Source organism: Thalassophryne amazonica, chromosome 22 (genome assembly GCF_902500255.1).
Source record: "Thalassophryne amazonica chromosome 22, fThaAma1.1, whole genome shotgun sequence".
NCBI classification, from domain to species: Eukaryota; Metazoa; Chordata; class Actinopteri; order Batrachoidiformes; family Batrachoididae; genus Thalassophryne; species Thalassophryne amazonica.
The window spans coordinates 38,165,513-38,189,386 of NC_047124.1; the positions used below are offsets into that span (position 1 = coordinate 38,165,513).

Here is a 23,874-nt window from a genome sequence, read left to right on the forward strand (position 1 = left end):
AAATAAATTGGCCATTTGTTCAGTTTATTCATCACTTCATTCCATTTGATTGCTTATGAAGCTGAGAAACTTGGTTCTGATGAGGCGCTTAGGGTCACAAAGCTCAATGACCTCTAGAGGTCAACAGAGGTCAGATAGAGATTGGCATATTGCAGATTTGAATTCACCACACCCAAATTGACAAAATAAGACTGGTTGGCAACTTTGTCCAAAAAATGCCTGAGAGTGTCACAGTTCTGGATTTGGGCACCAGTCTAACTGGCCTGGGAATGCCTCGGGATCTCCCAGTCAGAGGTGGTCAGTGTGACCGGGGAAGGGAAGTCTGGGGTCCCCTGCTGAAGCTGGTGCCCCCGCGACCCGACCCCGGATAAGCGGTTAAAGATGAGTGATGCTTGGTTTTCATTTCTAATGCCCACCTGTTTTTGCTCCTTTTGGTTTTCTTGTTTGTTGGTTTTATTTTTGTTTGTTGTGCTTGAAAAAAATCCACCTTCAGCTTGGTGTCAGTTTTCAACTGATGAAAATCAGAAATTTCCTCCAACAAGTATTTTCTGTTTGTGCATCAGCTTTTATGAAAAGTAGATTTTGATCAAATGCTTTTCTCGGAGAACAAAGGTTCTGATCCAGATGTGACAGACTCTTTGTGGAGGTCTGAAGTGTTTGTTCTGTTGTAATGTGGTGATTATTATTATTATTATTTTTTTTTTTATTTCTCAGCCTCCGTATGTTCCTCACGCTCTGGCTTTTAAACGAACGTACGCCATCAAGGTAACGTGACCATCTTCATGCCTCAAATTTACTGTCTTTTTAAATTTGTTTTCTTGTTATATGTCCCATGAGAGTAGTCTTATGTTTGTTTCGTGACAGCGCCCCCTGTCTGTGATCATGTCCCACACATGTTTCATTCCAGCAGCTTCAAATCAAAATGCTACCACACTGATGACAAAAATAAAGTCATTTATTCACAACATTAATATTTCATGTCATGGTTCCAGGTGTCATGTGATGACATGTGGGGCCACGAAAGGAGCCCATTTTTCTGTCCTCAGGACTAAATCAGTTTAAACCAGTTCAGTGTTTAGTTTGAACATTAAATTCATCTTTTTCCAATATTCACCACAATAAATGTAAAAGAAAACCCAACTCTTTTCTGATCCTTGTCTCTGTCTGACGTTAGTCGGAGTCTCAGTCGGCTCATAACTATCAGGAATATTTGCAGTTTTTCATAAAGCAGCGCTGAATGAATTAAAGGAGCAGCAGACAAAACCTCCATGAAACAAACATAACAATGACACTGACAGTGAAATAGACTCCAACAGGGACAAGACAGAAGGACACAGATAGGAGAAACACACAGAGAGATAGGACAGACAGGACAGACACACAGACAAACAGAAGGACACAGACAGGACAAACACACAGGCAGACAGAAGGACACAGACAGGACAAACACAGAGACAAACAGAAGGACACAGACAGGACAAACACTCAGGCAGACAGAAGGACACAGACAGGACAAACACAGAGACAAACAAACCAATAGGATAGACAGGACAAACACAGAGACAAACAGAAGGACACAGACAGGACAAACACTCAGGCAGACAGAAGGACACAGACAGGACAAACACTCAGACAAACAGATAGAACAGACAGGACAAACACACAGACAACCAGACAGATAGGACAGATAGGACAAACACACAGACAACCAGACAGATAGGACAGACAGGACAAACACACAGGAAGACAGACAGATAGGATAGACAAGACAATCACTTAGAGAGACAGATAGAAAAGACAGGACAAACACTCAGACAAACAGACAAATAGGACAGATAGGACAAACACACAGACAAACAGACAAATAGGACAGACAGGACAAACACACAGACAGATAGGACAAACATACAGGCAGACAGACAGACAGGACAGACAGGACAAACACACAGATAAACAAACAGATAAGACAGACAGGACAAACACACAGATAAACAGACAGATAGGACAGACAGGACAAACACACAGGCAGACAGATAGGACAAATAGGACAAACACACAGATAAACAGACAGATATGACAGGCAGGACAAACACACAGATAAACAGACAGATAGGACAGACTGGACAAACACAGGCAGACAGATAGGACAGACAGAGCAAACACACAGATGAACAGACAGATAGGACAGACAGGACAAACACATATAAACAGACAGATAGGACAGACAGGACAAACATACAGATAAACAGACAGATAGGACAGACAGGACAAACGCAGGCAGACAGATAGAACAGATAAGACAGGCAGGACAAACACTCAGGCAGACAGATAGGACAGACAGAGCAAACACACAGATGAACAGACAGATAGGACAGACAGGACAAACACACAGATAAACAGACAGATAGGACAGACAGGACAAACATACAGATAAACAGACAGATAGGACAGACAGGACAAACATACAGATAAACAGACAGATAGGACAGACAGGACAAACATACAGATAAACAGACAGATAGGACAGACAGGACAAACATACAGATAAACAGACAGATAGGACAGACAGGACAAACACACAGGCAGACAGATAGGACAAATAGGACAAACACACAGATAAACAGACAGATATGACAGACAGGACAAACACACAGATAAACAGACAGATAGGACAGACAGGACAAACACAGGCAGACAGATAGGACAGACTGGACAAACACAGGCAGACAGATAGGACAGACAGAGCAAACACACAGATGAACAGACAGATAGGACAGACAGGACAAACACACAGATAAACAGACAGATAGGACAGACAGGACAAACATACAGATAAACAGACAGATAGGACAGACAGGACAAACATGCAGGCAGACAGGACAAACATACAGATAAACAGACAGATAGGACAGACAGGACAAACATGCAGGCAGACAGATAGGACAGACAGGACAAACATACAGATAAACAGACAGATAGGACAGACAGGACAAACACACAGATGAACAGACAGATAGGACAGACAGGACAAACATACAGATAAACAGACAGATAGGACAGACAGGACAAACATACAGATAAACAGATAGAACAGACAGGACAAACACACAGATAAACAGACAGATAGAACAGACAGGACAAACACACAGATGAACAGACAGATAGGACAGACAGGACAAACACACAGATAAACAGACAGATAGAACAGACAGGACAAACACACAGACAGACAGATAGAACAGACAGGATTAATACACAGACAGACAGATAGGACAGACAGGACAAACACACAGATAAACAGACAGATAGAACAGACAGGACAAACACACAGATAAACAGATAGAACAGACAGGACAAACACACAGATAAACAGACAGATAGAACAGACAGGACAAACACACAGATGAACAGACAGATAGGACAGACAGGACAAACACACAGATAAACAGACAGATAGAACAGACAGGACAAACACACAGACAGACAGATAGAACAGACAGGATTAATACACAGACAGACAGATAGGACAGACAGGACAAACACACAGATAAACAGACAGATAGAACAGACAGGACAAACACACAGATAAACAGACAGATAGAACAGAGAGGACAAGCACACAGATAAACAGACAGATAGAACAGACAGGACAAACACACAGACAGACAGATAGAACAGACAGGATTAATACACAGACAGACAGATAGGACAGACAGGACAAACACACAGATAAACAGATAGAACAGACAGGACAAACACACAGATAAACAGACAGATAGAACAGACAGGACAAACACACAGACAGACAGATAGAACAGACAGGATTAATACACAGACAGACAGATAGGACAGACAGGACAAACACACAGATAAACAGATAGAACAGACAGGACAAACACACAGATAAACAGACAGATAGAACAGACAGGACAAACACACAGATAAACAGATAGAACAGACAGGACAAACACACAGATAAACAGATAGAACAGACAGGACAAACACACAGATAAACAGACAGATAGAACAGAGAGGACAAACACACAGATAAACAGACAGATAGAACAGACAGGACAAACACACAGACAGACAGATAGAACAGACAGGATTAATACACAGACAGACAGATAGGACAGACAGGACAAACACACAGATAAACAGATAGAACAGACAGGACAAACACACAGATAAACAGATAGAACAGACAGGACAAACACACAGATAAACAGACAGATAGAACAGAGAGGACAAACACACAGATAAACAGACAGATAGGACAGACAGGACAAACACACAGATAAACAGACAGATAGAACAGACAGGACAAACACACAGATAAACAGATAGAACAGACAGGACAAACACACAGATAAACAGATAGAACAGACAGGACAAACACACAGATAAACAGATAGAACAGACAGGACAAACACACAGATAAACAGACAGATAGAACAGAGAGGACAAACACACAGATAAACAGACAGATAGAACAGACAGGACAAACACACAGACAGACAGATAGAACAGACAGGATTAATACACAGACAGACAGATAGGACAGACAGGACAAACACACAGATAAACAGATAGAACAGACAGGACAAACACACAGATAAACAGATAGAACAGACAGGACAAACACACAGATAAACAGACAGATAGAACAGAGAGGACAAACACACAGATAAACAGACAGATAGGACAGACAGGACAAACACACAGATAAACAGACAGATAGAACAGACAGGATTAATACACAGACAGACAGATAGGACAGACAGGACAAACACACAGATAAACAGATAGAACAGACAGGACAAACACACAGATAAACAGACAGATAGAACAGACAGGACAAACACACAGATAAACAGACAGATAGAACAGACAGGACAAACACGTAGGCAGACAGATAGGACAGACAGGACAAACACACAGATAAACAGACAGATAGAACAGACAGGACAAACACGCAGATAAACAGACAGATAGAACAGACAGGACAAACACGCAGATAAACAGACAGATAGGACAGACAGGATTAATACACAGACAGACAGATAGGACAGACAGGACAAACACACAGATAAACAGATAGATAGGACAGACAGGATTAATACACAGACAGACAGATAGGACAGACAGGACAAACACACAGATAAACAGACAGATAGAACAGACAGGACAAACACACAGATAAACAGACAGATAGGACAGACAGGACAAACACGCAGATAAACAGACAGATAGGACAGACAGGATTAATACACAGACAGACAGATAGGACAGACAGGACAAACACGCAGATAAACAGACAGATAGGACAGACAGGATTAATACACAGACAGACAGATAGGACAGACAGGACAAACACACAGATAAACAGACAGATAGAACAGACAGGACAAACACACAGATAAACAGACAGATAGAACAGAGAGGACAAACACACAGATAAACAGACAGATAGGACAGACAGGACAAACACACAGATAAACAGACAGATAGAACAGACAGGACAAACACACAGACAAACAGACAGAGAACACACAGGACAAACACACAGATAAACAGACAGATAGAACAGACAGGACAAACACACAGACAGACAGATAGAACAGAGAGGATTAATACACAGACAGACAGATAGGACAGACAGGACAAACACACAGATAAACAGACAGATAGAATAGACAGGACAAACACACAGATAAACAGACAGATAGGACAGACAGGACAAACACACAGATTAACAGACAGATAGAACAGACAGGACAAACACGCAGATAAACAGATAGAACAGACAGGACAAACACACAGGCAGATAGATAGGACAGACAGGACAAACACACAGATAAACAGACAGATAGGACAGACAGGACAAACACACAGATAAACAGACAGATAGAACAGACAGGACAAACACGCAGGCAGACAGATAGGACAGACAGGACAAACACACAAGCAGACAGATAGAATAGACAGGACAAACACAGGCAGACAGATAGGTCAGACAGGACAAACACACAGATAAACAGACAGATAGAACAGACAGGACAAATACACAGACAAACAGACAGAGAACAGACAGGACAAACACACAGACAAACACAGAGAACAGACAGGACAAACACGCAGGCAGACAGATAGAACAGACAGGACAAACACACAGATAAACAGACAAATAGGACAGACAGGACAAAATTCACAGCCAAACAGATATGACAGACAAGACAAACACACAGACAGACAGATAGAACAAACAGGACAAACACGCAGATAAACAGACAAATAGGACAGACAGGACAAAATTCACAGCCAGACAGATAGGACAGACAGGACAAACACAGATAAACAGACAGATAGAACAGACAGGACAAACACGCAGGCAGACAGATAGGACAGACAGGACAAACACAGATAAACAGACATATAGAACAGACAGGACAAACACACAGATAACAGATAGATAGAACAAACAGGACAAACACACAGATAAACAGACAGATAGAACAGACAGGACAAACACACCGATAAACAGACAGATAGAACAAACAGGACAAACACACAGATAAACACACAAATAGAACAGACAGGACAAACACGCAGATAAAGAGACAGATTGAACAGACAGGACAAACACACAGATAAACAGACAGATAGAACAGACAGGACAAACACGCAGATAAACAGACAGATTGAACAGACAGGACAAACACTCAGATAAACAGACAAATAGAACAGACAGGACAAACACGCAGATAAAGAGACAGATTGAACATACAGGACAAACACACAGATAAACAGACAAATAGAACAGACAGGACAAACACACAGATAAACAGACAGAACAGACAGGACAAACACACAGATAAACAGATAGAACAGACAGGACAAACACACAGATAAACAGATAGAACAGACAGGACAAACACACAGATAAACAGACAGAACAGACAGGACAAACACACAGATAAACAGATAGAACAGACAGGACAAACACACAGATAAACAGACAGATAGAACAGAGAGGACAAACACGCAGATAAACAGACAGATAGAACAGACAGGACAAACACACAGATAAACAGATAAACAGACAGATAGAACAGACAGGACAAACACACAGATAAACACACAGATAGAACAGACAGGACAAACACACAGATAAAGAGACAGATTGAACAGACAGGACAAACATTCAGATAAACACACAGATAGAACAGACAGGACAAACACACAGATAAACAGACAAATAGAACAGACAGGACAAACACACAGATAAACAGACAGATAGAACAGACAGGACAAACACACAGATAAAGAGACAGATTGAACAGACAGGACAAACACACAGATAAACAGACAAATAGAACAGACAGGACAAACACACAGATAAAGAGACAGATTGAACATACAGGACAAACACACAGATAAACAGATAGAACAGACAGGACAAACACACAGATAAACAGACAGATAGAACAGAGAGGACAAACACACAGATAAACAGATAGAACAGAGAGGACAAACACACAGATAAACAGACAAATAGAACAGACAGGACAAACACACAGATAAAGAGACAGATTGAACATACAGGACAAACACACAGATAAACAGATAGAACAGACAGGACAAACACACAGATAAACAGACAGATAGAACAGAGAGGACAAACACACAGATAAACAGACAGATAGAACAGACAGGACAAACACAGATAAACAGATAGAACAGACAGGACAAACACACAGATAAACATACAGAACAGACAGGACAATCACACAGATAAACAGACAGATAGAACAAACAGGACAAACACACAGATAAACAGATAGATAGAACAGACAGGACAAACACACAGATAAACAGACAGATAGAACAGACAGGACAAACACACAGATAAACAGACAGAACAGACAGGACAAACACACAGATAAACAGACAGATAGAACAAACAGGACAAACACACAGATAAACAGACAGATAGAACAGACAGGACAAACACACAGATAAACAGATAGAACAGACAGGACAAACACACAGATAAACAGACAGATAGAACAAACAGGACAAACACACAGATAAACAGATAGATAGAACAGACAGGACAAACACACAGATAAACAGACAGAACAGACAGGACAAACACACAGATAAACAGACAGATAGAACAGACAGGACAAACACACAGATAAACAGATAGAACAGACAGGACAAACACACAGATAAACAGATAGATAGAACAGACAGGGCAAACACACAGATAAACAGACAGATAGGACAGACAGGACAAACACACAGATAAACAGATAGAACAGACAGGACAAACACACAGATAAACAGACAGATAGAACAGACAGGACAAACACACAGATAAACAGATAGAACAGACAGGACAAACACACAGATAAACAGACGGATAGAACAGAGAGGACAAACACAGATAAACAGACGGATAGAACAGAGAGGACAAACACAGATAAACAGACGGATAGAACAGACAGGACAAACACACAGATAAACAGACAGATAGAACAGACAGGACAAACACACAGATAAACAGATAGAACAGAGGACAAACACACAGATAAACAGACAGATAGAACAGACAGGACAATCACACAGATAAACAGATAGAACAGACAGGACAAACACACAGATAAACAGACGGATAGAACAGAGAGGACAAACACAGATAAACAGACGGATAGAACAGACAGGACAAACACACAGATAAACAGACAGATAGAACAGACAGGACAAACACACAGATAAACAGATAGAACAGAGGACAAACACACAGATAAACAGACGGATAGAACAGAGAGGACAAACACAGATAAACAGACGGATAGAACAGACAGGACAAACACACAGATAAACAGACGGATAGAACAGACAGGACAAACACACAGATAAACAGATAGAACAGAGGACAAACACACAGATAAACAGACAGATAGAACAGACAGGACAAAATTCACAGCCAAACAGATATGACAGACAAGACAAACACACAGATAAACAGATAGAACAGACAGGACAAACACACAGATAAACAGACAGATAGAACAGAGAGGACAAACACACAGATAAACAGATAGAACAGACAGGACAATCACACAGATAAACAGACAGATAGAACAAACAGGACAAACACACAGATAAACAGATAGATAGAACAGACAGGACAAACACACAGATAAACAGATAGATAGAACAGACAGGACAAACACACAGATAAACAGACAGAACAGACAGGACAAACACACAGATAAACAGACAGATAGAACAAACAGGACAAACACACAGATAAACAGATAGATAGAACAGACAGGACAAACACACAGATAAACAGATAGAACAGACAGGACAAACACACAGATAAACAGACAGATAGAACAAACAGGACAAACACACAGATAAACAGATAGATAGAACAGACAGGACAAACACACAGATAAACAGACAGAACAGACAGGACAAACACACAGATAAACAGACAGATAGAACAGACAGGACAAACACACAGATAAACAGATAGAACAGACAGGACAAACACACAGATAAACAGACAGATAGAACAGACAGGACAAACACACAGATAAACAGATAGAACAGACAGGACAAACACACAGATAAACAGACGGATAGAACAGAGAGGACAAACACAGATAAACAGACGGATAGAACAGAGAGGACAAACACAGATAAACAGACGGATAGAACAGACAGGACAAACACACAGATAAACAGACAGATAGAACAGACAGGACAAACACACAGATAAACAGATAGAACAGAGGACAAACACACAGATAAACAGACAGATAGAACAGACAGGACAATCACACAGATAAACAGATAGAACAGACAGGACAAACACACAGATAAACAGACGGATAGAACAGAGAGGACAAACACAGATAAACAGACGGATAGAACAGACAGGACAAACACACAGATAAACAGACAGATAGAACAGACAGGACAAACACACAGATAAACAGATAGAACAGAGGACAAACACACAGATAAACAGACGGATAGAACAGAGAGGACAAACACAGATAAACAGACGGATAGAACAGACAGGACAAACACACAGATAAACAGACGGATAGAACAGACAGGACAAACACACAGATAAACAGATAGAACAGAGGACAAACACACAGATAAACAGACAGATAGAACAGACAGGACAAAATTCACAGCCAAACAGATATGACAGACAAGACAAACACACAGATAAACAGATAGAACAGACAGGACAAACACACAGATAAACAGACAGATAGAACAGAGAGGACAAACACACAGATAAACAGATAGAACAGACAGGACAAACACACAGATAAACAGACAGATAGAACAGACAGGACAATCACACAGATAAACAGATAGAACAGAGAGGACAAACACATATAAGCAGACGGATAGAACAGACAGGACAAACACACAGATATCAGACAGATAGAACAGACAGGACAAACACACAGATAAACAGATAGAACAGAGGACAAACACACAGATATCAGACAGATAGAACAGACAGGACAAACACACAGATAAACAGATAGAACAGACAGGACAAACACACAGATAAACAGATAGAACAGAGGACAAACACACAGATAAACAGACAGATAGAACAGACAGGACAAACACGCAGATAAACAGACAGATAGAACAGACAGGACAAACACACAGATAAACAGACGGATAGAACAGACAGGACAAACACGCAGATAAACAGATAGAACAGACAGGACAAACACGCAGATAAACAGATAGAACAGACAGGACAAACACGCAGATAAACAGATAGAACAGACAGGACAAACACGCAGATAAACAGATAGAACAGACAGGACAAACACACAGATAAACAGATAGAACAGACAGGACAAACACACAGATAAACAGATAGAACAGACAGGACAAACACGCAGATAAACAGATAGAACAGACAGGACAAACACACAGATAAACAGATAGAACAGACAGGACAAACACACAGATAAACAGACAGATAGAACAGAGAGGACAAACACGCAGATAAACAGACAGAACAGACAGGACAAACACACAGATAAACAGATAGAACAGACAGGACAAACACACAGATAAACAGATAGAACAGACAGGACAAACACGCAGATAAACAGATAGAACAGACAGGACAAACACGCAGATAAACAGATAGAACAGACAGGACAAACACACAGATAAACAGACAGATAGAACAGAGAGGACAAACACACAGATAAACAGACAGATAGAACAGACAGGACAAACACAGATAAACAGATAGAACAGACAGGACAAACACACAGATAAACATACAGAACAGACAGGACAATCACACAGATAAACAGACAGATAGAACAAACAGGACAAACACACAGATAAACAGATAGATAGAACAGACAGGACAAACACACAGATAAACAGATAGATAGAACAGACAGGACAAACATGCAAACAAACAGACAGATAGAACAGACAGGACAAACACACAAGCAGACAGATAGAATAGACAGGACAAACACACAGGCAGACAGATAGGACAGACAGGACAAACACACAAATAAACAGACAGATAGAACAGACAGGACAAACATGCAAACAAACAGACAGATAGAACAGACAGGACAAACACACAAGCAGACAGATAGAATAGACAGGACAAACACAGGCAGACAGATAGGTCAGACAGGACAAACACACAGATAAACAGACAGATAGAACAGACAGGACAAATACACAGACAAACAGACAGAGAACAGACAGGACAAACACACAGACAAACACAGAGAACAGACAGGACAAACACGCAGGCAGACAGATAGAACAGACAGGACAAACACACAGATAAACAGACAAATAGGACAGACAGGACAAAATTCACAGCCAAACAGATATGACAGACAAGACAAACACACAGACAGACAGATAGAACAAACAGGACAAACACGCAGATAAACAGACAAATAGGACAGACAGGACAAAATTCACAGCCAGACAGATAGGACAGACAGGACAAACACAGATAAACAGACAGATAGAACAGACAGGACAAACACGCAGGCAGACAGATAGGACAGACAGGACAAACACAGATAAACAGACATATAGAACAGACAGGACAAACACACAGATAAACAGATAGATAGAACAAACAGGACAAACACACAGATAAACAGACAGATAGAACAGACAGGACAAACACACCGATAAACAGACAGATAGAACAAACAGGACAAACACACAGATAAACACACAAATAGAACAGACAGGACAAACACGCAGATAAAGAGACAGATTGAACAGACAGGACAAACACACAGATAAACAGACAGATAGAACAGACAGGACAAACACGCAGATAAACAGACAGATTGAACAGACAGGACAAACACTCAGATAAACAGACAAATAGAACAGACAGGACAAACACGCAGATAAAGAGACATATTGAACATACAGGACAAACACACAGATAAACAGACAAATAGAACAGACAGGACAAACACACAGATAAACAGACAGAACAGACAGGACAAACACACAGATAAACAGATAGAACAGACAGGACAAACACACAGATAAACAGATAGAACAGAAAGGACAAACACACAGATAAACAGACAGAACAGACAGGACAAACACACAGATAAACAGATAGAACAGACAGGACAAACACACAGATAAACAGACAGATAGAACAGAGAGGACAAACACGCAGATAAACAGACAGATAGAACAGACAGGACAAACACACAGATAAACAGATAAACAGACAGATAGAACAGACAGGACAAACACACAGATAAACACACAGATAGAACAGACAGGACAAACACACAGATAAAGAGACAGATTGAACAGACAGGACAAACATTCAGATAAACACACAGATAGAACAGACAGGACAAACACACAGATAAACAGACAAATAGAACAGACAGGACAAACACACAGATAAACAGACAGATAGAACAGACAGGACAAACACACAGATAAAGAGACAGATTGAACAGACAGGACAAACACACAGATAAACAGACAAATAGAACAGACAGGACAAACACACAGATAAAGAGACAGATTGAACATACAGGACAAACACACAGATAAACAGATAGAACAGACAGGACAAACACACAGATAAACAGACAGATAGAACAGAGAGGACAAACACACAGATAAACAGACAAATAGAACAGACAGGACAAACACACAGATAAAGAGACAGATTGAACATACAGGACAAACACACAGATAAACAGATAGAACAGACAGGACAAACACACAGATAAACAGACAGATAGAACAGAGAGGACAAACACACAGATAAACAGACAGATAGAACAGACAGGACAAACACAGATAAACAGATAGAACAGACAGGACAAACACACAGATAAACATACAGAACAGACAGGACAATCACACAGATAAACAGACAGATAGAACAAACAGGACAAACACACAGATAAACAGATAGATAGAACAGACAGGACAAACACACAGATAAACAGATAGATAGAACAGACAGGACAAACACACAGATAAACAGACAGAACAGACAGGACAAACACACAGATAAACAGACAGATAGAACAAACAGGACAAACACACAGATAAACAGACAGATAGAACAGACAGGACAAACACACAGATAAACAGATAGAACAGACAGGACAAACACACAGATAAACAGACAGATAGAACAAACAGGACAAACACACAGATAAACAGACAGATAGAACAGACAGGACAAACACACAGATAAACAGACAGAACAGACAGGACAAACACACAGATAAACAGACAGATAGAACAGACAGGACAAACACACAGATAAACAGATAGAACAGACAGGACAAACACACAGATAAACAGATAGATAGAACAGACAGGGCAAACACACAGATAAACAGACAGATAGGACAGACAGGACAAACACACAGATAAACAGATAGAACAGACAGGACAAACACACAGATAAACAGACAGATAGAACAGACAGGACAAACACACAGATAAACAGATAGAACAGACAGGACAAACACACAGATAAACAGACGGATAGAACAGAGAGGACAAACACAGATAAACAGACGGATAGAACAGAGAGGACAAACACAGATAAACAGACGGATAGAACAGACAGGACAAACACACAGATAAACAGACAGATAGAACAGACAGGACAAACACACAGATAAACAGATAGAACAGAGGACAAACACACAGATAAACAGACAGATAGAACAGACAGGACAATCACACAGATAAACAGATAGAACAGACAGGACAAACACACAGATAAACAGACGGATAGAACAGAGAGGACAAACACAGATAAACAGACGGATAGAACAGACAGGACAAACACACAGATAAACAGACAGATAGAACAGACAGGACAAACACACAGATAAACAGATAGAACAGAGGACAAACACACAGATAAACAGACGGATAGAACAGAGAGGACAAACACAGATAAACAGACGGATAGAACAGACAGGACAAACACACAGATAAACAGACGGATAGAACAGACAGGACAAACACACAGATAAACAGATAGAACAGAGGACAAACACACAGATAAACAGACAGATAGAACAGACAGGACAAAATTCACAGCCAAACAGATATGACAGACAAGACAAACACACAGATAAACAGATAGAACAGACAGGACAAACACACAGATAAACAGACAGATAGAACAGAGAGGACAAACACACAGATAAACAGATAGAACAGACAGGACAATCACACAGATAAACAGACAGATAGAACAAACAGGACAAACACACAGATAAACAGATAGATAGAACAGACAGGACAAACACACAGATAAACAGATAGATAGAACAGACAGGACAAACACACAGATAAACAGACAGAACAGACAGGACAAACACACAGATAAACAGACAGATAGAACAAACAGGACAAACACACAGATAAACAGATAGATAGAACAGACAGGACAAACACACAGATAAACAGATAGAACAGACAGGACAAACACACAGATAAACAGACAGATAGAACAAACAGGACAAACACACAGATAAACAGATAGATAGAACAGACAGGACAAACACACAGATAAACAGACAGAACAGACAGGACAAACACACAGATAAACAGACAGATAGAACAGACAGGACAAACACACAGATAAACAGATAGAACAGACAGGACAAACACACAGATAAACAGATAGATAGAACAGACAGGGCAAACACACAGATAAACAGACAGATAGGACAGACAGGACAAACACACAGATAAACAGATAGAACAGACAGGACAAACACACAGATAAACAGACAGATAGAACAGACAGGACAAACACACAGATAAACAGATAGAACAGACAGGACAAACACACAGATAAACAGACGGATAGAACAGAGAGGACAAACACAGATAAACAGACGGATAGAACAGAGAGGACAAACACAGATAAACAGACGGATAGAACAGACAGGACAAACACACAGATAAACAGATAGAACAGAGGACAAACACACAGATAAACAGACAGATAGAACAGACAGGACAATCACACAGATAAACAGATAGAACAGACAGGACAAACACACAGATAAACAGACGGATAGAACAGAGAGGACAAACACAGATAAACAGACGGATAGAACAGACAGGACAAACACACAGATAAACAGACAGATAGAACAGACAGGACAAACACACAGATAAACAGATAGAACAGAGGACAAACACACAGATAAACAGACGGATAGAACAGAGAGGACAAACACAGATAAACAGACGGATAGAACAGACAGGACAAACACACAGATAAACAGACGGATAGAACAGACAGGACAAACACACAGATAAACAGATAGAACAGAGGACAAACACACAGATAAACAGACAGATAGAACAGACAGGACAAACACACAGATAAACAGACAGATAGAACAGACAGGACAAACACGCAGATAAACAGACAGATAGAACAGACAGGACAAACACACAGATAAACAGACGGATAGAACAGACAGGACAAACACGCAGATAAACAGACAGATAGAACAGACAGGACAAACACACAGATAAACAGACGGATAGAACAGACAGGACAAACACGCAGATAAACAGATAGAACAGACAGGACAAACACGCAGATAAACAGATAGAACAGACAGGACAAACACACAGATAAACAGATAGAACAGACAGGACAAACACACAGATAAACAGATAGAACAGACAGGACAAACACGCAGATAAACAGATAGAACAGACAGGACAAACACACAGATAAACAGACAGATAGAACAGACAGTCTAGTGGTTCATAATCGCCAAGTTGCCCCCAGTATGTAGTGAGCATGGCAGCACCCTGATATTGGTATGTGTGTGTCTGTGTGTGTGAATGGGTGAATGTGAGGCATGACAGTAAAGCCGTTTGAGCTTCTGTTACAGATGCAAAAGCACCATATAAATGCAGTCCATTTACCACTGTTTTAGCCAACGACCTCGGTGACTGTTTTCTGACTCTGACATGCGAAGGAGTGTGTGTGAGTTGGGTTGTGGAGGAGTGGGGGGGAAGGTGCCACAGAGCAAGAGGGTTGTTTACTTTACTGAGTAATTTACTGAAAAAACACTGTGGATATAGTGAGGAAGTTTGATGTCACGATCCCTGAGTTAACCAAATCCTTGCCAGATTTACATTCAGACCCCAGTGAATCCCGCTCAAATTCAGTTTAAACCGTCTGAGTAGAAAACAATCGGGTTTATCTCTTTGATGAAGCCTATCCTCTGTGCTGAACTGAGCCACAAAAACAGTTCTGTCATGGTTTTTGCCGATCAGGGCGTTGAGCCCACCTTTTTTCTCTTTTTGTTTTCCTTCTGCTCCAGTTTTGCGTTAGTTGTTTGTTTTTATCCTGGTTTATTCTGTTGTCACTTTTCTTTGTTACTTTTTACTTTGGATCAGTTCTTGTTTTCTTCAGTCAGTTGTGTGTTCATTAATTTGTCACTTGGTTATTTAGTTTCTCTCTATTGTAATATTTGCTGTTCTTAATGTCAGGTTTTGTTTTCTGTTTTGGTTTTTGTCACTGCTTTTCTTATGGTTTGTTTTACCACCTTGTTCTCTTAGTCAGCTTCTGTTTAATTTTAGTATCTCTAATTATGCTTATTTAGTTTTATAGGGTTATCACTTGTTTATTTTGTTGTCATCAGTCATGCTTACTTTTCCAGTTTTGCTTTCTGTTATAAGTAGTCTTAGATTTGTTGATCTGCCTCAGTTCATAGTTCCCTGTAGTCCTTCACATCATTGCACCTGCCCCATGTCTCTCACCTTGTTTCTGCCTGTGTCGTTTCTCTCACTTTGATTGTTTGTTTTGTGTTTCCATTTCCCTCCTGCTCTCACACCTGCTCACGTGTCTTTGTCTATTTCATCACTCCACTTTGCTCACTCCCTTCATCTAGACCATCAGCTAAGTCAAGTCTGGGAGTCTGTATTGTGGGTCCAGCCTCTCCTGGTGCCAGGCTGGCTTAACAAGTACAAGTTAAAGAGAATACTCCTTCATCCACCAACCCAGTGCTCGACTGTTTAACCGGTCCTGTGAGGTGGAAGAAGATAGCAGAGAAACCCGTAGAGTCTCATCATTCATTCATTTTCTGCCACTTATTGTATCTGAGTCCAAGTTGCTTTGGCAGTCAGCCAAGCAGCTCATCTGGTCCCTGTCCTCAGCACATGAATTGCATCATATTTGGCAATAATCAAAGTATAACTTAAATAGCATCACAAACCCTTTGCATTCTTTGGTGTTCCAGTCACACCAGATCATCTGCTCTTTTGGCATCACCCGTATTCTCCAATGGCAGGAGCAGTATTTGGTTTCATGTGAAAAGTCAAACCCAATCTGCTCCATTCTGGTCTAGTGGTTAAAGCGTTGGGCTTGAGACCAGAGGATCCTCCGTTCAAATCCCAGCCTGACCGGAAAATCACTAAGGGCCCTTGGGCAAGGTCTTCAATCCCCTAGTTGCTCCTGGTGCATAGTGGGCGCCTTGCATGGCAGGAGCCTCACATCGAGGTGACAGTGAGGCATTATTGTAAAGCCCTTTGAGCATCTGATGCAGATGGAAAAGTGTGATATAAATGCAGTCCATTTGTTCCTTATTTATGGTCCATTCCTTATTTAGGGTCTGGTGCTTATTTAGGGTCGGTTCCATACTTATGGTGCATTCCTTATTTATAGTCTGTTCCTTATTTAGCATCTGTTCCTTATTTAGGGTCTGTTCCTTATTTAAGATCTGCTCCTTATTTAAAATCTGTTCCTTATTTAGCATCTGTTCCTTATTTAGGATCCGGTGCTTATTTAGGGTCTGGTGCTTATTTGTGGTCCATTCCTTATTTATAGTCTGTTCCTTATTTAGCATCTGTTCCTTATTTAGCATCTGTTCCTTATTTAGGGTCTGTTCCTTATTTAAGGTCTTGTGCTTATTTGGGGTGTGTTCCTTATTTAGGGATCATTCCTTATTTAAGATCTGCTGCTTATTTATGGTCCGTTCCTTAATTAGCATCTGTTCCTTATTTAGGGTCTGGTGCTTATTTAGGGTCTGTTCCTTATTTAGGGCCCATTCCTTATTTAGGGCCCGTTCCTTATTTAGGGTCTGTTCCTTATTTAGGGCCCGTTCCTTATTTAGGGTCTGGTGCTTATTTAGGGTCTGTTCCTTATTTATGGTCCGTTCCTTTTTTAGGGTCTGTTTCTTATTTAGTGTCAGGCACTTATTTAGGGTCTGGTGCTTATTTAGCGTCTGTTCCTTATTTAGGGTCCGTTTCTTACTTAGTGTCTTGTGCTTCCTACCAGGCTGCTCAAGGAAGCCCTACCATTAATTAATGCTTCAGTCTTAAATATGATCAATCTATCTTTATTAGTTTGCTATGTACCACAGGTTTTTAAGGTGGCAGTAATTAAACCATTACTTTAAAAGCCATCACTTGACCCAGCTATCTTAGCTAATTATAGGCCAATCTCCAACCATCCTTTTCTCTCAAAAAGTCTTGAAAGGGTAGTTGTAAAACAGCTAACTGATCATCTGCAGAGGAATGGTCTATTTGAAGAGTTTCAGTCAGGGTTTAGAATTCATCATAGTACAGAAACAGCATTAGTGAAGGTTACAAATGATCTTCTTATGGCCTCAGACAGTGGACTCATCTCTGTGCTTGTTCTGTTAGACCTCAGTGCTGCTTTTGATACTGTTGACCATAAAATTTTATTACAGAGATTAGAGCATGCCATAGGTATTAAAGGCACTGCGCTGCGGTGGTTTGAATCATATTTATCTAATAGATTACAAATTGTTCATGTAAATGGGGAATCTTCTTCACAGACTAAGGTTAATTATGGAGTTCCACAAGGTTCTGTGCTAGGACCAATTTTATTCACTTTATAAATGCTTCCCTTAGGCAGTATTATTAGAAAGCATTGCTTAAATTTTCATTGTTACGCAGATGATACCCAGCTTTATCTATCCATGAAGCCAGATGACACACACCAATTAGCTAAACTGCAGGATTGTCTTACAGACACAAAGACATGGATGACCTCTAATTTCCTGCTTTTAAACTCAGATAAAACTGAAGTTATTGTACTTGGCCCCACAAATCTTAGAAACATGGTGTCTAACCAGATCCTTACTCTGGATGGCATTACCCTGACCTCTAGTAATACTGTGAGAAATCTTGGAGTCATATTTGATCAGGATATGTCCGTCAATGCGCATATTAAACAAATATGTAGGACTGCTTTTTTACATTTGCGCAATATCTCTAAAATTAGAAAGGTCTTGTCTCAGAGTGATGCTGAAAAACTAATTCATGCATTTATTTCCTCTAGGCTGGACTATTGTAATTCATTATTATCAGGTTGTCCTAAAAGTTCCCTGAAAAGCCTTCAGTTAATTCAAAATGCTGCAGCTAGAGTACTGACAGGGACTAGAAGGAGAGAGCATATCTCACCCATATTGGCCTCTCTTCATTGGCTTCCTGTTAATTCTAGAATAGAATTTAAAATTCTTCTTCTTACTTATAAGGTTTTGAATAATCAGGTCCCATCTTATCTTAGGGACCTCATAGTACCATATCACCCCAATAGAGCGCTTCGCTCTCAGACTGCAGGCTTACTTGTAGTTCCTAGGGTTTGTAAGAGTAGAATGGGAGGCAGAGCCTTCAGCTTTCAGGCTCCTCTCCTGTGGAACCAGCTCCCAATTCAGATCAGGGAGACAGACACCCTCTCTACTTTTAAGATTAGGCTTAAAACTTTCCTTTTTGCTAAAGCTTATAGTTAGGGCTGGATCAGGTGACCCTGAACCATCCCTTAGTTATGCTGCTATAGACTTAGACTGCTGGGGGGTTCCCATGATGCACTGTTTCTTTCTCTTTTTGCTCTGTATGCACCACTCTGCATTTAATCATTAGTGATTGATCTCTGCTCCCCTCCACAGCATGTCTTTTTCCTGGTTCTCTCCCTCAGCCCCAACCAGTCCCAGCAGAAGACTGCCCTTCCCTGAGCCTGGTTCTGCTGGAGGTTTCTTCCTGTTAAAAGGGAGTTTTTCCTTCCCACTGTCGCCAAGTGCTTGCTCACAGGGGGTCGTTTTGACCTTTGGGGTTTTTCTGTAATTATTGTATGGCTTTGCCTTACAATATGAAGTGCCTTGGGGCAACTGTTTGTTGTGATTTGGCGCTATATAAATAAAATTGATTTGATTTGATTTGATTTGCTTAATTAGGGTCTGGTACTTATTTAGGGTCCATTCCTTATTTAGGGTCTGTTCCTTATTTAGGGCCCATTCCTTATTTAGTGTCTGGTGCTTATTTAAGGTCTGGTGCTTATTTAGGGTCTGGTGCTTATTTATGGTCCATTCCTTATTTAAGGTCTGTTCCTTATTTAGGGTCTGGTGCTTATTTATGGTCCGTTCCTTATTTAGGGTCTGTTCCTTATTTATGGTCCGTTCCTTATTTAGGGTCTGTTCCTTATTTATGGTCCATTCCTTATTTAGGGTCTGTTCCTTATTTAGGGTCTGGTGCTTACTTAGGGTCCGTTTCTTATTTAGTGTCTGGTGCTTATTTAGGGTCTGTTCCTTATTTAGGGTCTGTTCCTTATTTAGGGTCTGGTGCTTATTTAGGGTCTGTTTTTTATTTAGTGTCTGGTGCTTATTTAGTGTCTGGTGCTTATTTAGGGTCTGGTACTTATTTAGGGCCCATTCTTTATTTAGGGCCCGTTCCTTATTTAGGGTCTGGTGCTTATTTAGGGTCTGGTGCTTATTTAAGGTCTGGTGCTTATTTAGGGTCTGGTGCTTATTTATGGTCCATTCCTTATTTAGGGTCTGTTCCTTATTTAGGGTCTGGTGCTTATTTATGGTCCATTCCTTATTTAGGGTCCGTTCCTTATTTAGGGCCCGTTCCTTATTTAGGGTCTGGTGCTTATTTAGGGTCTGTTCCTTATTTATGGTCTGGTGCTTATTTATGGTCCATTCCTTATTTAGGGTCTGTTCCTTATTTAGTGTCTGGTGCTTACTTAGGGTCCGTTTCTTATTTAGTGTCTGGTGCTTATTTAGGGTCTGTTCCTTATTTAGGGCCCGTTCCTTATTTAGGGTCTGGTGCTTATTTAGGGTCTGTTCCTTATTTATGGTTCATTCCTTATTTAGGGTCTGTTCCTTATTTAGTGTCTGGTGCTTATTTAGGGTCTGGTGCTTATTTAGGGTCTGGTACTTATTTAGGGTCCATTCCTTATTTAGGGTCCATTCCTTATTTATGGCCCGTTCCTTATTTAGGGTCTGGTGCTTATTTAGGGTCTGGTGCTTATTTAGGGTCCGTTTGTTATTTAGTGTCTGGTGCTTATTTAGGGTCCGGTGCTTATTTAGGGTCTGTTCCTTATTTAGGGTCTGGTGCTTATTTATGGTCCATTCCTTATTTAGGGTCTGTTCCTTATTTAGGGTCTGGTGCTTATTTATGGTCCGTCCCTTATTTAGGGTCTGTTCCTTATTTAGGGTCTGTTCCTTATTTAGGGTCTGGTGCTTATTTATGGTCCATTCCTTATTTAGGGTCTGTTCTGGCTGGTAAGGTTAGACCTTACTCTTGTGAGGCACCTTTAGGCAGCTTTGTTGTGATTTGGTGCTATATAAATAAAATAAGTTGAATTGAATTGGTTGTAAAAAAAAAAATCAGTGTACTGATGCTGAGGCACTAATTCTAATGGATTTATCACACCAGAGGATTCCACAGCAGAGAACACCACAGCTGGGCGAGTGCAAATAGATTTCTTCAGTGTCCAGGTGTTGTGGAGACTCAGAGCAGAGTCCCTGATCACCAGATGAGAGTCTAAGTGTTTTTGTTGTGCTTAATTGCTTCTTAAAGGTGTTCAGAAAAATCTGAGAAAATCAAACTCCCAAAGCAACAGTTTTTATTTTGCTGCCAAAAGGAAGCAAAATTCACAGTCATCAAAAAACATCGGAACAGCTTTGATTTACACTGGGTTGCAGCTGTTTTAAATATTGTGAACACAGCAATTTCTCCACCCCAAGTGGGTGGTTTATCTAACTATAGCAAATCCTACTCCAATAAACACACCTGTTATTCATCTTCAACTGCTATCTGGGATCAGGTCACAGGGCAACAGCTCCAGCAGGGGACCCCAGACTTCCCTTTACCGGCCACATTAACCTCTGACTGTGGGATCCCAAGGCATTCCCAGGCCAGTGTGGAGATATAATCTCTCCACCTAGTCCTGGGTCTTTCCCGGGGTCTCCTCCCAGATGGATGTGCCTGTAACACCTCCCTCAGGAGGCGCCCATGGAGGAATCTTTACCAGATGCCCAAAACACCTCAGCTGGCTCCTTTCAATGGGAAGGAGCAGCGACTCTACTCCGAGCTCCGCAAAGATGACTGAACTTCTCATCCTATCTTTAAGGGAGACACCAGCCACCCTCCTGAGGAAGCCCATTTCGGCCGCTTGTACCCACGATCCAATTCTTTCGGTCATGATCCAACCCTCATGACCATTGGTGAGGGTAGGAACGAACATTGACCAGTAGATCGAGAGCTTCGTCTTTTGGCTCAGCTCCATTTCATCACAACAGTACGGTAGAGCGAATGCAACACCACCCCTGCTGCGCCGATTCTCCAGCTAATCTCATGCTCCATTGTCCCTTCACTCATGAACAAGACACAGATGTAATTGAATTCCATTACCTGGGGAAAGCCTTCATTAGGGTCTGTTCCGGCTGGTAAGGTTAGACCTTACTCATGTGAGGCACTTTGTAGGCAATCCATTTGTTTCCTGCTGAGAACCATGGCCTCAGATTTAGAGGTGCTGATCCTCATCCCAACTGCTTCACACACAGCTGTGAACCGATCCAGTGAATCATTTGGGGTCAATTATAGCCAGGCACAATCTGTCCTTTCATTGTTATGCAGATGATCTGCATATCTATCTGCCTTTGAGGACTAATGGGAGCAGTGCTTTGAAATCATTATTTAATTGTATTCGTGATGTAAAGCAGTGGCTGTCCCAAAACTTCCTTTACCTGAATGATGGTAAAACTGAAACTATCATGTTTGAACATGCCGAATGTGGTAACACCAAACTTTGGTGTTCTGGCTAAATAGGATCTTGTGATCTTCATACGGCCATTCATGCTTTCATCAGCTCCATGCTCAATTATTGCACTTTATACTGGCATGAACCAGTCTTCTCTTGGACGTCTCCAATTGGTGCAGAATTCTACTGCTCGTCTTTTAGCAAACACTTTTCGAGGTGCGCATATTACACGTGTCCTGTACTCACTCCACTGG

The 23,874-nt window shown here is 40.8% G+C and overlaps 1 protein-coding gene across 1 annotated transcript in view; it reads left to right on the plus strand.

Moving 5' to 3' along the window:
* Nucleotides 1–718: 718 nt before the first annotated feature.
* micalcl (MICAL C-terminal like) overlaps nucleotides 719–23,874 on the plus strand; it is a 120,699-nt gene continuing 97,543 nt past the window's right edge. The window contains exon 1 of the mRNA XM_034163638.1: nucleotides 719–765. The gene's annotated coding sequence lies outside the window, so the exon portion shown is untranslated. The remainder of the gene's footprint in view (nucleotides 766–23,874) is intronic.